Source organism: Drosophila kikkawai, chromosome X, assembly GCF_030179895.1.
Source record: "Drosophila kikkawai strain 14028-0561.14 chromosome X, DkikHiC1v2, whole genome shotgun sequence".
NCBI classification, from domain to species: domain Eukaryota; kingdom Metazoa; phylum Arthropoda; class Insecta; order Diptera; family Drosophilidae; genus Drosophila; species Drosophila kikkawai.
The window spans coordinates 9,068,723-9,086,870 of NC_091733.1; the positions used below are offsets into that span (position 1 = coordinate 9,068,723).

Here is an 18,148-nt window from a genome sequence, read left to right on the forward strand (position 1 = left end):
AATACTTTTTAAATTGAGTTGCGCTGCTGCGAATGCTCTCCCTCTCTCTCTCGCTAGCTCTCTTCCTCACTCTCTCTCGCTACCTAGTAACTTTCTGAGCCGAAGCGCTCTTCGGCTGCGATCGCTCTGCTCTCTGGGGCTTCGGCTCGCTTGCAATTTTCTTCGGCTCGCTATTGTTTGCACTTTTTTTTCGCAACAACGGCAGCAGGTGTGCGTGTGTTTGTTTGTGTGTGTGTGTGAGTCGCGTGTCGAAGAGATAGAGATGCTTTGGCGATGACGAACGAAAAGTTGAATGAGCGCTGCTGCTGCCGACGTCGCTGCGCCTGCGCAACCTGATGGTGGCGCAGTCAACATGTTGCCAGGCCTATGGCTTTGTGCAACATGTTGCCGCATCACCCTCGCCCACACTATCACTAGCCCGTTCTCGCTCTGACTCGCTCTCTCTCTCTCTCTCTCTGTCGGTTGTGCAAATTCCGCTGCCAACGTCGCTGCGTGGGCGTGAGCAGCGCTGCCTTGGCCACGTCCTTTGCCGACTCTCTTGCCCTTACGCTCTTGCACACACGCCCCCTTTTTGGCCAATCGCGAGGCTCGCTCGTAAAAAGGATTGCAAATGGAAATGAAGGAAAAAAAAGGAGAACAGAGAAAATGCCGCAGGACCTAGGCCAGTGGTCGAGGGAAAATCTTGTGGAAATTCAGGGATATTAAATACGGATTCCTTACAAAATGCAAGGATTTTTGTTTGTATTTCTTTGCTACCTTTAATGTGTTTCTTGTACAACTATTTGTTTAAATATTTTCAAAATAAAATGTAAAATATTCATTTTAATATGTTAAACATTTGTTATATGTTTTTAAATGTGTTCATTATTTATTTAAATATTATTTTATTAATGTCCTAATGATATGACATTCAAATAAATAGAGTTGAAAGGGATTAAATAATTGCATTTACTTTTAATAAATGTATATCTTCTTATGTACATTTTGTTCTTTAGATTAAATTATTTAATAATATACCGTATTTGGAATATTTTGCCAAGCATTTTGGAATAAAATATAATTTAATTCAAATGCTACAATATTTCCTTTCCTTTGCTTAATATTTCCTTTTATTGACCTTTCATTATCTTTTAAAAATCTCGAAAGTCCCATAATTCCTGATAAAAACATCCCAAAAATAGCTACAATGCAGTCTCAAAAATTCCTTTAAAAACCAAGTTTAAAATATCAACACAACATGTGATCAAAACATACGATATTCGTCCCCTGAAAAGTCATTAAATTTACTCAATTAACGATAGTGAAATTCCTCGAAAAAATGAGCCTGCTCCCGGGAGAGTCGTTGGTCCGAGAATGTCGAAAACAAATTCACGGATTAATCAGTGGGTGGAATTGGGGTAATTTTCACCGAAAAGCAAACAACTTTATTTGCCCGAGAAGTGGAGAAGTCCCTTTATGGCCGAAACATTCCATATATCATCGCGTAAATATTATAAATGTTCTTTGGCGCTGGGTCCCCCGTCTGCGGCACGTGTGATCGCAATTAAAAAAGCAGAGTTCTGTCCCCGACGACTGTATATTAAGTATTGCTAATAAATAATGCGCGGAAAAATATGACAAACCGAAGAATTCGAATATTCGAATATTCGGCTATTCAGATATATTCAGATATATTCGGGGGAGTGTATAATGGGGTATATGTGACCAATATGCGACCAAATATTTGCGGTTTCGGTTAATTAATTAGTTTGCCTTCGCTTTCGTTATAGCTTTCAGCCGTTTCGCTTTCATTTTCTCATTCTTTTTTGATTCTGGATTTTGATTTTGAGTTTGATATTGAATTTGATTTTCATTATCATAGCGCCATAGACAATAACATGTCGCCATATCGTTAACAATCATTTCTGTCACATTTGAAATAAAAATAAAACAAATTAAAATAGTTTTTCAGTTTATTAAAAGCCTCAAAACACGAAGAATGTAAGGCGTATGAAATAATATGCACGAAAATAGCTGCTGCTGCTGCCAGCAACATCAAAAAACTGTATAGAAAAGAGAAGGAAAACAAGCCTTGGCTTTTAGCCGCATTTTCCATTCATTTTCGTAGTCCATACATATTGCCAGGGTTTTCATTATTTTGTTTTTGGAAAATGCTGCATCTATGAAATATGAAATTGTCATTGCAACTGCAGGTAAACGGGTTCCGTTCTATATTTAATCGTTTAAATATATATATGTATTTTATTTTACTTAGTGATGTCTTGCCACAGCCTGGGGAAGTGCTGACATCAAAGGAAAACTGTGAATGGCAACAATTTAATGTGCTTTTCCTGGCGTAAGCTAAGGCTGCCCTTGATTAAGGCATTGCATTTAAGGATTAATTCGTATTCAAGTTCAAGAACTATATAAAACAATAATAATATATATATATATGCCCTAGCAGAATTGATAATCCTTGAGGAGAGAATTCCGTAGCGATAAGCTCTCTCTCATTTCTCCAATAATTATCACACTTTTTTGGTAGCATTTTGCAGGGTATGGCGGCCTCGTTACTACCAACTTGGCTCCCCTTCGGATTTATTTATTTATGTTTGGCTTTTTTGTCGCTTTTCCTTTTGTCAGACTCATTTAATGCGCTGCTGGCAGAGCGGCGACGTCGTCGTCTGCAATTTGAAATATTCCTATAAATGTTTTGGCCTCACGGCCCCGCCGCAAACAAATAAAAACAAAAAAATACCTATATATCTATACATTTGTGTGTGTCTGTATATGAACGATATCTGTCTCTTGTCTATATAAAAAAAAGAAGAAAATGTTAAATGTCTGAAACATGCGTACAAAATGCCATTGCAACAACAACACCAACGACAGCAATCAACAATCGCCAAGAACAAAAACAAAGATACACGGGGGAAAATATAAATGAAGCAAAAAAAAAAAAAAACCAAAAGCAAAATTCTGCTAGACGATCAGAAAACAGAAAAATGCTTTTCCTTTGATTTATGTAGTTTTAGCGAGCGCTGCCAGCGTCGACGTCGCCAACATAGCGGCAACATGACACACACAGCATATTTATGTCCATATATCCATATATACACATCATATTCGAACAATCCCGAAAAGAAAAACACCAACAACAACATATGGGATGGGGAGAAGCGAAAAATATGATTTGTATGTCAGTGGAAAGCTCGACGAGAGCCTTTGGGGGAAAGTGCGCAAGGCATTTTCATTTTCATTTTTTTTCCCGGTTCAATTGTACTTTGAACGAATACGAAAATCGGAAGGTCAACTTATCAGACAGTGGAAATATATGCACTATAAAAAGAGTATTATTTCTGGGATCACAGAGATACATAATTGGATAATTGTTGAGTATTGTTAAAGGCATTTATTTGGTACTTTTTCTTCCTGATAAGCTTTTTGTTGATGCATTGTTGAATCTGTTGTCGAAAAGAGTATGTATTATTTCTTGGATCACAGAGATATCTGTTAGATATTGGATAATTGTTGGGCATTGGTAAAGTCATTTATTTAATACTTTTTATCCCTGATTAGCTTGTTGTTGGTGCATTGTTGAATCTGTTGTTGTTGAATCTGTTGTTGTTGAATCTGTTGTTGTTGAATCTGTTGTTGTTGAATCTGTTGTTGTTGAATCTCTTGCTGTCCCGAAACGAGGGTCACTGGCAAGAGGCGGGTAAATATTACAGCACCTCTGTGCCGCGTCACTGGTGCACAGTCAGTATATATACATATATGTATATAGATATAGTTCGCTTATCAGTTGGAGCCCAACACGGCTATGTCGGTGCTCCATTCGAGTAGCCGTGTTTTGTTTACAGGCCCACAGTGTGTGGCCTATATCGGGCAGACAACTTTTGTGCTATGTGGGGGCTGGCTGGCTGACTGACTGACTGGCCAACTGACTTGACTAACTGACTGACTAACCGAATGACTGACTGATAAACTGCAATTGTTGTTGTTGTTGTTGTTGTTGCCTTTCGATACTCGATCATTTCGTTTCGTTTCGATTCGTTTCGTTCCGTTTCGCTTAGGACTGGGCCGCATTGCGCATACGCCGCGTAATCCGATAGAACAGTAGCCAGTGTGTGAGTGTGAAACTCTTTGACAATGCCCGTCAAGGTGTCAATGCTTCAAACCGCATTCAGCCAGCGAAGACTACGTAAATCAAGACGTTAGTTCATAAATTTGATTCGAATGTGTTTGTAAATTATTTAATAGCTTGATTGACAGCCGTGTGAGCAAAGCCGATATCCGACAGTAAGGTCTATCCTATAGTTTGTACGGGTACTTTCAATCTCTTGCGGTAGGCTCGACTCGACTCGACTCGGCTCGGCTGAGCTCGGGAGCGCATCGGCTGAGCTCGGCTCGATGGCTCCGACGTTTGTAACTGTCAATCATAAATTAGATGCCAATCAAGGCAAATCACAACAACACATCACCGACAAAATTGCTCGCATTCATTTAAATGGCAAATGGCGAATGGCAAACGCACACAGAAAGACATCAAATGAAACAGAAGCAGCCATTTGACGGCTGTTGACTGCATAACAGCCCGCAAAAAGACACTGGGAGAAAATGCTAGCTAAAGTTAAGAAATATACATATATTTGAAGCAATAAGATATTAATTCCTATTAACTGAACTTGCTTCTGAAATAACTTTACTGGCAATCTATAATTTATTTATATTTTACTTTATCGTATTGGAGATACATCTTTGTTGGAATGTGATTGTAATTTGTATAAATTGGAATAAAAAAAATACTTTAGGTAAATAAATTAAGTTTGTATTCAGTGATAAGCATTTTGTTGTTGATGGTAAACTTATGGTACTTTATATTTCTGATAAGCTTTGTTGTTGTTATATTTTAAAATCTGTTGTTGAAATTTTAGTTGTGAGCAACTTTTTTATTTTATTTTCGTCCCAATTATTTCCTCAGTGTAGCGGCTAAAAAGTATTGTCTTACTTGCAGTCACATGCAATTGATTTGATGGTCACCGAAGCCAGAAGGTCCAATCATTTGAGCCAGCTACTTGGTCTAGTTGAGCACCAAGTATGTGGCTTTAAGGAGAACAGGGGAATATTGAGATTGGAGACCTTTATTTCAGGTGAAAATAAAAATCATAAAAAAAGCACCTTCAATTCTAAACTCAACTCCAAACAAAAGCTTGTCACTTCAACACTCAAAACTTGAAATCCAGTAAATTCTTTTGTTCCAGGAAATGGTTCGTGATTCGATTGAGTAATTTTCCCCCTGATGGTCATCGGAATAAAAGTTCTTTGAAGCAAAGTTCACAGTAGTCAGCAGCGGCGGCGGCGGCGGCGGCGGCAGCAGCTCACTAAAAGCCCCTAGATGAAATTCCATTATTTATAAGCTGACTAACCCCCAATACAAAATACAAAGTGCCACCCTAGCAACAGAGATTCGTCTATCTGTCGCTCTGGCTCTTTCTCTTTCTGTCTGTTTTTCATTTTGTGTTTTTTTTTTTTGTGCAGGCCAAAAATATCACGTATACGTCATGTGTGTGCGTCGCGTAGGGAAAAAGCTTTGTTTTCTAGCCAAAGTGGCCGTAAAACAGCAGTTAGCCAACTGGCAAACATTGTTAAATTCCGTGTATTGTTTGGACGATCAAAAGGGGAGAGTGTTTGATCAGTTGATCATAGCGAAATCGAAATCTCGTAATACAAGTACCGTGTCTACAGTCTCATGAAAAGTATTTAAAAATATTCATTTAATAAGATAGTCCTCCCTAAACTCCCTACTTTTACGTTTTGCACAGTTCTGATCGAAAAAATGCTACTACGGGGCTACGTCATCGTAGCCAGCTACCACAATGGTCTATGTACTTACTCTCGTAGTATTTGTTCATATATAGACGATATAGACAAACCTCCGGCCGGTCCCTTGGCACGCCCTCGACTTGAATCATGCTGCAAGTCGGAGGCAAGGCAACAATTGCCATTCGATTGGAATTGTAAATGGCTGGCGGCTGTTGTTGTTGTTGTTGTTGAACCGCTCAGGAAATTTCATCATACGCCGCCGATCGATCTAACCCACCTACACGGCGCCAAAATAGTAGTATCTATTCGGTAGCAGAAATACTTCATAGAAATTCCTCCTATAAACCTATTAGAAAATTGTTGTAATGTTTCTTTTTCCTTTTAAATAATTCTAATAATATTCTCTAATATAATATTCCATTTAAGAAACCATTTTTCTGTTTGTCAAATTTGTTTTCCAAGTGCATTGACACCCTTTCCCTTCTGGAACTGGTCCGAATCGATCGTTGTTCGATTGATATTTTTTCCTTCGTTTTTTTTGTTTTATTTTTGTTTGTTTCAGTCGCCCTTTTGGCGTCAGTTTGGGTTTAAACACAGTAATAAAAGAAATCATGCCCCATTCCTGGGTAATTGTCTCGTTTTCGGGGTGTGTGTCCCGGCTAAGTGTCGCCGATCTTTGCGAAACGATATTGAAACGGAATTGGAATGTCAATCGGAATTGGAATTAAAATTGGAATTGCCCAAACCGATGGCATTCCATTTCAATGTGATCATTAAAAGCGAAAGTGTAAAAATGGCAATAAAAAAGTGCGCTTCAGTAATGTGCACGTTCTTCGATAAATAATATCGATAAATTACAAAAGAATATTATCAATTTTGCTTCAGGAATTTTAAAAATTCAACTAATTCAATGTTTTATAAAGCAAAACCTTTTCAAAGAATAGATTTTTTCGATAGCACTAAGAAATGTGATAATTTTCATTTTACAGCCTCATAACTCATAATCGACATAATAGCGATCGCATTAATATGCCGCAACGCACTGTAATAATGATCGTCACGCCCATATATGTTGCAAATAATGGCGAGTTAAGCTGCAATTGCCAGAACCGATAATCACGAGTGTGCCAAGCATAATTTCCATTTTTCAGTGGTTCATTAAAAACCGATAACTATTAAAAATCAATGTAATTGCCGCATGAACAGTTCGCACACGCACACACACATACCATAGACACATACACACATGGCACGTACATTTCACATTAAAAACAAAAAATATATACATATATGTTTGAGCGAAAGGAAAAAATTATAAATTTCGTTGCCGCGCACACAGCCAGTCCTGTCAATCGATAGGGATAATCGATATCGATAGCGGATGGTACGGAAATAACGGTACAGGACAGACGGGTGCGTTTCGGTTGCGTTTCGGTAGCGTTTCGGCTGCGGTTCGTGCGCGATTTCGGTCGCGTTTCGGTTTCGTGTTCGCCGCGTTCCACTGGCAGCGGCGCCGCGTTCGTTCGGTCGTCGCGATCTTTGACAAACTGAAGTTTTCTGCCGCTCATAGACACAGACATAGATCTACATTTTAGATTTTTTTTTTTCGATTTTTAGCGAGAGAGAGAGAGAGAGCTAGCCAGCAAGCGCCGCTGCTCTCGAGCGATCTCTCTCTCTTGATCTCTGTCAACGTTCTCCGATCTATAAGCATATATGCATAGCCAATATAGGTCCATGAAAAGCCCTAGCCCAGCGGAGATTATAATAGAACGTCCAAGAAATATGAATATGAAAGATGTATATTTGGGAAATATTTTGAGAATATTTTGGATTAATTTAAAAAGCTTTTCTCTAAGTATTTAATGCTTTGAATTATAAAAAATGGCTTCTAGTTTTAATCAATTGTTAGCTTTACATAAATAAATAAAACTATATAAAAACTACAACAGCTGGGACAATTCTTAGACAGCTTTCGGTGGCTTCAAGCCCTGCCCAGTTGGCGGATGATGAGCATGAGCACAGCCCGTGGCCAGTAGAGCTTCCAGCTCCCTGCTCAGTGAGGCGTATGGCCTCACCCAACCGGCTGAGATGGAGGTACAGTAATCACTGGCCTAGGATATATAGCAGGGGAATTTTTAAACTTGAAATCAATCAGTTCTTGGTCATAAATAATAATAAAAACAATAAAAAAAAATGAAAGTAAGAGTAAATAAAAAAATACAAATAAATATAAATATATAAAAACTAAAAACAAGTATAAACGAAATATAGAAAACAAATATATAAAATATAAATAAACATATGCGCTGCGTTTTGTATTTATTTATCGACAACTAGAATAAAAAAAATATAGATTATTTGAGATGTATGTTATATTGATTTTTATTTAAACACAATAAATTTATTTTAATTCAATTTAATTTATTTATTTATTAAAACCCAATATGTTTTACTTTTACTTTGTTTTTTAAGTATAATTAAGGTTTAGAATATAGAAAAAAATCTTTTTTGCTAGGTTTATTAAATATTTTTTTTATTTAAACAAATACCTAATATATGGTTACTTGTTTGGCTCTAAAAATAAACAATTGTCAAAGCCGCAGAACATTTTCACCGGCTTGGCTAGTAGTGGATGTGGAAATGGAATGTGTGGGAATATGTGAGCAAAGCCGGCAATCTGGTTTCCCTTTCAATTCATTATTCTGTCACGATCCGGCATAGCAGTCCCAGTTCCAATCCCACTTCCAATCCTAGTCCCAGGTCTAAGTCCCGATCTCAACTATTTCGGAGAAGTTCCCTGGAGGTTTCCTTAGAAAATATATATATTTCATAATTAAATGTCTTAGAAAATATATATATTTCATTATTAAATTATATTTTCCTTATTTGATTCATAAGGCTTAATTTATTTTATGAAATTAAATAAGTTATTACATTTTTTACCTGACACATTCTTGCTTTATTTACAATTTAAAGTCCATTTAAATATGCAAATTTTATATTTGATTAATTAATTCAAATAAATTAATTTTAAATTTTAACAGAAATATTTCTTTGATTTTTTTATAAAATATATTATATTTTTTGTGCTGTAACTCTTTTGCTACTTAATAAATCATATTTCCCTTGACTCTAGTTAATTAAATAATTAATTAATAAATAATTATAATATTCTAAACTGTTTCTCAGCCTATTTAAAAAATATAGTTAAAATTAAATTAAATTTGCAATCGCTTGTATTTACATGGTCTCTAAACTCTTGATAATTAATAAAACTAACTAGATGGATCGTACAAGCTATAGCTCCGATAGTTTCCGATATTCATTAGCGCTACTTGACGCTATTTTTTCAGGGTCATAGATTTTAGCTGTTTTTTGTATATTTTTACTTTGTTTTCTGTTTTGTTTTTATTTTTTGGCTGACACGAGACGAGGGAATGACCCCTCATCATAAACCATAAATATTTGCCTGGCAGCTCGCTTTCGCTTAGCGCCAAATCAGCTGCAAATGCGCTGGCAATTAGTGCCTTTTCTTCGCAGGGACGGGGGCAGGGGCGGTGGCGTTGGCCAAGAGGGGCACGCGATCGCCCAGGCACGTGAGGGGATATAGCTTTGGTTGATACCACCATATAGATCGGTCGATTCAATGAATAATTGCAGTCAATGCAAATGCTTTTGAAATTGCAGAAAAACGACGACTCTGCAACAGAAAATAAAATAAGAAAACTAAAATAAAATAAAAGGAGAGAAAATAAGAAAGGAAAAAAGAAGAAAAACACCGACTAGAATTTTATCAGCGATCGCATTAGAGGCGCGTGATTTTTGCCAGAGAGAAAAATAGAAGTGAGGCGGTGACGTTGATTCCTATTGCTTCTGCCTTTTCGATGCACAGCACGAATTTTTATGGTTTAAATAATGCAGTTTTATTTTTTAAATTTTAAGAAAATGAGTAACAGAAATTCGGAATATATTCTACAATAAAAAAACTAAAAAAATATATTTAAAAAAATAATAGAAACAGAAAACTTACCTTTAATTCTCGCTGTGCAAGCAGAATGATGATGATGATAGGGCTTGGGGAATGGGAATGCGAACGAGGAATGGGGCATGACGATGGGGATGAGGGTTCCGATTTGGATACGGATTAAGATGGGGATAAGGACGAAGCAGTGCGAATCGAGGTGAGATGATGATGATGGCGATGAGTCAAAGCCACGGCGGCGGCAATAGATAATCAAGGCATATGGCTGCGAAATCCTCAAGATAATTAAGACAATGGCACCTCCCGACACCGGCCAGACGGCAAAGTGAGCATCTCGGCCAGATATATACAGATATATAGCGGCGATAACAGGGCTAACACACACACACACACACACATACACACACACAGGCCCAATCGGGGCAAAGATCTCTGTGTGCGCAGACAGCGCAAATTGTTGGGCAATTATTTATGTGTTTTCGAATTCTCGACGAGCGACGTATGCGTAATATCCGCGTGTCACATGGCGTATACTCAATATCTATTTGGTAGAATCCTAGAATCCTAGAAGTAGTTTGATTTTTTAAACCAAAATAGTTTCAAAATTGTGTGTAATTTTTGCTCTTAATTAAATATCAAAGCAACAGTATTGCAATTTTTGAAATATGAAAATGCTGAAAATGTTGAAAATGCCTGAATATGAGTAATAAGCCAAGAGAGCAAAGAAACCTTCTTAAAATTAGCATACAATATATTCTTTACTTAAGATTTATGTTGCCATTCCTGCGTTTGACTCAGCGCCTTTTTAATTTCTAGCATATAATCTTTAGCTTAACGCAAATAATTTGCGAATTATTTTTTAGACCTTTGCTAATGGGATTCTTTGTTAATGATTAATCAGGACAGAGGTCTCATCTCCCTTCTGGCACTAAGTTTACCCCGTAGTTTTACATAAATACAAAATATATGTAATATATTATAGACATATATATTATAAATTTATCTGAATATTAAGTTTTATATATGACATATTAAAGACGTTCTAATTGAAGCTTTTCCCTTTAATTCCCTTACTAAATTAACTTAATTTTATTATTATAATTATATTATTATTATTATTAATATTTTTTGGAAATATGTTTGACAAAATTTAAGTTATATATATATTTATGTATATATTCCCAAAAAATATGACCCTCTTTTCTTCACAATTTTTTTCGCCAAGTGTACCGCTCTATGCTAACTGACTGGCGAATGCCTGGCAAATGCAAATTTGTTTTCTGTCAATGGAGCGTGGAACGTGCGAGGGCCAATGTCGGTGGATAGCTCATATATATTTTTTATATACTGCTAGTGCCTGGTGTTTAGTGGTCAGTGTGATCTGTGATCAGTGGCTGTTGGCCACCTGCGCGTCACTTTCTTGGCCAAGTCCCAAAATGTCTCGCAGGCAAGCTGGTCTTGGAATGGGAATGCTATCAAAACTTGGGTACCCTCTAAATTTTTTTCAACAAATTTCTTATTAAAAATATTTCAGTAACTAAAATTATTTATTACATACAACAAAATAAAAAATTTCTCAAGGACGTGATTTTATTTGCAAACTCTGATTAGTTTGGAGTGAAATAAAGGCACACGATCACCCTGTATGGCCTTCTAACGAATTTCTATTGATCGCCAGAGTCCATCTGTTGTCACCCCAGTGCGTGCTCACTGTACCGATCACGTACACCCTGTGGGTGCCTGTGGGTGTTGCCTGTGCCTGTGACAGCGACTGTGGTGTTGGTGACGATGACTGTGCCAAGTGCGTGACACAACAAGGAGAAGTTGAAAATGGAGAAAAAAAATAGGAGGAGGAGTGGGAGTGGAATTAGGAACAGGAGGAGGAGACAGGCACCCCGGCGAGTGCGAAAATAAATTGATGCAGGAAATGCAATGCTAACGGGAAACGGAAGTGGCCAGTCACGTCCATTGGTGAATGGAGAATCGAAATCGGAATCGGAATCAGAATCAGTATCAGGATTGGGAAATTATATATCCTCGATCATTGTAGGCGAGAGTCTGCCAGTTTGAGGCCAGCAACTTGTCTTGGTTTTTTGTTTGCCACTTTTGCTTTTGCATGGGCTTAGACTTGCTTACACAGAGAAAAATAAGAGAAAATATTTAAATAAAAAACCATAAACAAATTTACAAAGATATTTCTAGTAATATGTATTTAAATATCCAATATATTATAATTATTTTAAAGAGTAAATAAATAAGAGAGTAATAAATAATAATAAATAAATATTCGCTAACTTTTGTTCTTCACTTTTGTTTTCTTTTCTATTTGTAAATTATGCAATCTCTATTTTAGCTATTTTATCAATTGAAAAACTTTCTCTCCGTGTACCCTGGGACTCCGCCAATCCAAGTGCTACAAGATTATTGACATGCCAACATGCTGTTGTTCTGCTTCCAGTTGATGTGTTCCTTTGTTGCTTCGGAGTTGCTCCTTTTTTTTTTTTGTTGTTATTACTTATTTTTTTGTTGTAGTTTTTTTTTTTGTATTTCTGCCCAGCCAAAGTGGCTGCCGTTGCGCGAAATTGCATAGCGAGTGAGCAGCAAAGCGGTTTGACTAGCTCCGGCTATCAACTTGTTGCATCTGAGTGCACAAAACACCAGCCACAGATCCGATCCCCAACCCGATCCCCATCTCCATCTCCATCCCCATTCCGATCCCGATCCCGATCCCTCTGGGTTGCCAGGCACGTTGTTGGCTATTAGAAAGGCATGTGAAATGTTCCCTAATTGTTGGAATTTTAATACATCCAAGAACATGTACTGCACAGAGCACACTCCCCTTGCCATTGCTGTGGAGGCACAGGCCTGACTGCATGCCTGCCTCTCTGTCTGACGCAACAATTGGATGGGGCTACCATGTACATAGAACTAAAATAATGTCAATATCATTTTAACCTTGCTGGGAATTCTAATTTCAGTTTAAGGTAGTGAAAAAGCCAATTTCGACACCATAAATCCTGTATATTTTTAATCAGCATCAACAGCCGAATCGATTTAGGCAAGTTTGGAGTAAAAGAAGAGTTTAACCTTCATTTGCAATTTTTAATAATTTTACATTATTAAGATTTTGATTTTTAATTTAATTTCTTTCAATTTTATTTAATTAATTTATTAAATTTTAGTTTTATTTCATTTTAAATTTTTAATAAAGCAGATTTATTAACTTCATTTTCCGTATTAATAATATTAATGCCTTTTTGGCCTAGCTATGTTTTTTTTATGAGTTCAAAGTTACTCTCTACCCATGCTGGAAAGAGCTCTCTTGAGCCTTGATGCAGTATCCTTTTCATAAACGAATTAGTTGGGAATTCTAACTCCATTTGCCTTACTTATCCGTAAATAATCACAATGAACATAATAACTTAATAACTCCCTTTATAATAATCGTAGCTAAATACTCTATTAGCGAATGCCTTGCTAATTGATAATTAAACTTAAAAACAAAAATATATATATATATAGAAAAAATTATATATACAACAATAAAACTGTTCACGGCGGTTCCCCGAAAAGTGACTCGAGAAAAATAAATAAGGAAAAGCAAGACCCAAATCAAGAACAAACAGCGCCGAAGCCGAAAATGTGTTAAGTCTTTGATGGTCAGCCATAAACAAGATAAACAACGGAACGGAACGGAGCGAGACGAGCCCAAATGAAACCGAAACCGAAACTGAGACACCGAAACACTCCCGATAACCGAGAAATCTCTGAAAATTCCCCAAGGAAATGTGGAGCCCCAAAAAAATATATTAAAAAGAGGGGGAAAACACTGTACCACTGTACCTGCACTGGTCTCGAGGTCAGAAATTGCAACAGCCGACTGATAAAGTCCTGCTATCAGTGGTAATGATTACGAAGATCAGAGAGTGCGACGAGGCGAGCTGTATCGGATCGGAGCTGATAAGATCTTTACCCCTCCCTCGAAAAAAAACGGGGACCAGAAATCAGAAAACGAAGCAAGTTCCTCAGACTAAAGGTGCTTGGCAAACCTATAAGGCAGAGCTGGGAAAATAATCGATATTTTTCGATCTTTTAGAAAATGACATCGATTAAATCGATTTAATCGAAAACACAAAAAAATGCATCTAAAACATTAAAAAAATTAACAAAAAAATATTCACATTAAACAAAAACAAAAAATGTAAGACTATTAAATTTTTAATATTTATATGTATTAAAATAAAATAAAATGAATTACCCAAAACCCTTTTGCCATATAAAATATAAATAATAAAGCATCAGTGAAACATACTTTGTTCAAACATAAAGCCTTATAACGTACCTAAAGTTAATTCTAATAGTAATTAATATAAATAATAAATAAATCTCAAGGTTATTTTACTAATTAATAGATTCAGCCCCCAATCAGTGCTTAACGAAGGGAAAAAGAAAACAAATCTTGGCTATTGATTTATGGTAATGATTTAATTAATACATTAATCAGTTGCGTTTGTTATTTATTTTGGCCTGTCACAATTAATAAACGGAACAAACGTTCAGTCATTACATTGTATATATATCTAAATATATAATATTTGTATTTATAGAAGGCGATTAGATAAATAATACCAGTTATCGGGCAGAGGCTTTCATTGAGTGGCTATAAATAGACGCTATAATAGTTATTTATGGTGGCAAGGGCGTTCATTAAACAAGCCAAGTGAATAAATAAATGTACATATACAAGTGGCACGCACTGTAGTCGAATATAAATATATATATATACCATTTATATGCTTAAATGGGCTTGTCGGGCGTATCAAAATATGACCATAATAAAAATGCTTATAATGATGCCTCATAAATCGCTGCAAACGCCCTTAGGGGGCACCCTCTCCTTCCAACGGCTCCTTCTTGTCCCAGCCAAAACAGATCCTGCGGGTGGACACAGACTTCAGCGAGACACTGTCAATTCTGTGTAAATTTCAACTATTAAATGCCAATTTATGGGGCATAGCTTATAATTTTTTATTATCGCTTTTATAACACCTCCGAGAAGGTAGGGCGTGGCGGGATTTCGGATTTGGGATTCGATTCAAGATCTTACCCTGGAATCTCTCCTCTTCCACAGCCAGCGGCGGCTGCCCTTCCTCCGAAAAAAAAAAAACTGGACCGTGTTTCTTGTTCGCGGCGTGAGAAGAGATTGAAAGGAGGAATTCGCAGATAAATCACACTAAATCATTTCACTCCAGTACACGGCGCATGCCGCAATGCAGCCCCAGTAACCAGAAAGCACAGAAACAGCCAACTGTAGCAATACTGCAAAACTACAGCAGACAGACAGTCAGTCAGACAAAGGCCACTGAGAACGGGTAAAAAAAAAAATAAAGAAAAACGCCCTGGATGTCTACGAGTATGGTAGCAGAACCCGGCAAATACCCTGCAGTTTATTACCTATAAATAATGTATATTATTATAAATATATTATATATTATAGCTTGAAAAAATTATTATAAAAATATATAAAAATCTTGAAAAAAAAAGTCCAGGAATTATTTATTTTGAATGTAGTTCCTAGAAAATTATTATTTACATTTTTAGGAGTATATTTCTGGAGCCTTCTCTTTTTTCTTATTAATATCTCTTGCTTCTTAATTCTAAAAATATCTTAAATATCCCCCAAAAAAATCTTAAAATATTTTAATTAAATAAAATTCCACAAAAAATTCAAAAGTAATACACCAGCTTAAAGGTCAGACTCGAAACTAACCAAGAGTTATGTCCTGAAAGTGGGCACCAACTCAGACTACCCCATAAAATGGGACATAACCCGGCTGTCTTAAGCTAAAGCTACTACAAGAAAAAAGACTAAGAAAAAAGACTTTAAAAAACGGCAAACAAAAAATCAGGAAAAATAAGCAGCGCAAAGGTAGAGTTCGCTGCCATCGGCGGATTGCGCATTTTGAACGCCGGCGCGTACTAATCACTCGCATTGTTACACGATCACGCCGTGGCATCACGTAGCCAAGGTGAAAGAAGGCCAAGAGGGCAGGGCAGGGGCAGGGGCAGGGGCAGAGGCTCAGGAGTGGAGGCCCCCTCCACTGATTCCAAAGGGAGACAAATGGGCAGCGGCGAGTGTAACTGCACACTCCACTTACTCTCGGTATGGGAATCCATCCCACAGACTCCAATTCCGCTGGCAATTTTTGATCGATTCGTTTCGTTTTGAAAATTCCAATTCGATGGATGCAAATTGGCGGCAATTCGCTGGGGGGAATCATCATTCTGAAGTCTGTAATGTGGAGAATTGAATTTTTATTACCTCTCAATTGCTTCATTATCCCCAGGGATATATCCTAAGGATGCATTATTTTTTACATTCAAGTCTTTGAGGTGTTATTGAATGAGGCAAAAGGAGTTTCCCTCACCCTCCCCGATTTATTTGAACTTTCTTTATTACAGTAGGTTCAAACTTTTCCCTGTGTTTACCCCCAAAAAGAATTCTGTTGAACAAAAGATCAAGTGATCAAGCGCCAAGGCCACCACCGAGGCCATGAACCAATTCCGTACCACTGATAGATACACTCTGTATCTTTGTATTTGTATCTTGGGCTGTTTACATATTGTGAGGTCGTCAAGTTCAGCAGTTGAAGGTTGTGCGTCGGAGGCGATTAAAAACGCTGGGAAAACGCAATCAAGTCACTGAAAAAAAAGAACTTTGGTTTTCCTTAAAATTTACCCATTTTTAAATATAAATGATACAAAAAATGTATAAAATAGGGTTTATGTATGTATGTATTCTTTAGTTTTCCTTAAATATTACATATTTATAAATAAAAAAATTAATTACAAACCCTGATAATGAATATACCAATATAATATTAATTTTTAAATCCTTAAATTTGTATTTTTCTTTTATCTGACAAATAAAATTCGTAATGTGGTCTAGGTTGGGCCATAAGCACACTACCCAATTTATATATCCGGCAACAAACAAAAACAAAAGAACAACGAGTTGCTAAAGAGCTAATGACTTGGATAATGATTTCAATTTGAATTTCGCTTTCGATTTCAATTTCGCTCATAATATGGCTTTTGTGTTGTCGTCGTTCGCCTTTTCAATATTTCAATTTTCAATTTTCTTTATTTTTCCTCTTTTTTTTTATTGTTGCCATTGGCCATTGCGGATTCGTGCGTCAATAATTAGATCATCCCCTGCTGGTTGTTGTAGACGATTAGCGAAATCAAAAGGCATCAGCCCACAAAGAAAGCGGAACGACAAGCGCAGAAGCAGCAACAAAAACAAAAATCACTTATAGTATATGCTATCTGGGGGGAAATTTCATTTCATTTCAATTTGTGTTTTGTTTTCCTTTCAGTGCTTTTTGTTGTGTGCACCCATTGTCCATTAGGGCGCACAGTGGGTGTCATAGAATCGCCAAGCAGGATGATGCTAGGATGAGTCCATAACAGAGTTGGTTTTGGGATGTAAATATATTGAGAGAAAAAGTCTGATGTGGCACTTGAACTTGAATATGTCAAATTTTTAAATATCGAAAAATATCGTTAAGATATCGATTTTATTTGTAAGGAATGTGTCGATGAAGTAAATTCAAGAGGAAAAAAATAAAGAGGAAAAATCGGATTCTAACATGTACATAAATATAAAGCTCAATATCATATTAAAAAGATCGAAAATTTTGACTTATCGAAATTTTAAATATCGACCAACTGTATTATTTCTTAATATCAGAATAACGTCATTTAAATGATTTCATTTTATTGTATTTTTTGATCCTATATGTTCAAAATAAAATATCGATTTATAGCAACGTTTCTATATTAATTATCAAATTATAATCGATTAAAAATCTATTTCTGTATTGATTTTCGCGAAAAATATCAATGCGATGTCCATAAATGGCAGTTTTCTGTGATTCTATGTCATGTTATAATTAATAAATGTTTTTTTATAAATAATTATTCTCCCAAGCTGAAATATTTATATTTTGCGTACAACTTAAGACAAGAACAGAGTCCAAACTAGAAGTTAAAACCTAAAATTAGATAATGATCCTGAGCTTCATTTCATATTTATTTTATTTTTCAAGGGTATCTGCAGTTCGAACTGAATCCTTAGCAGCAATCCTTCTTTTTTCGCATTGGAAAGCAAAGATAACACACAATGAAGAAATTTTCGGTTTTATAAACATTCATAAATATGTGCGAATAAAATAAATAAAAAGAACAACGAGCGTAAATTTAATGAAATTTTCGACTATTAGTTAGCTCTTTAGACTTTAATGAATCATGCGGTGGGATGGGATCGGAGTGGGTGCGATGGGATGGATATCCGACGAG

General features: G+C 36.4%; 1 long non-coding RNA gene across 1 annotated transcript; it reads left to right on the forward strand.

The window, feature by feature from the left end:
• The first annotated feature begins 1,873 nt into the window (after positions 1–1,873).
• On the forward strand, positions 1,874–2,428 carry LOC108079217 (uncharacterized). Its single transcript, XR_001770858.3, has 2 exons — positions 1,874–2,192; positions 2,255–2,428. It is a non-coding gene; the product is annotated as an uncharacterized lncRNA (long non-coding RNA).
• Positions 2,429–18,148: the final 15,720 nt, after the last annotated feature.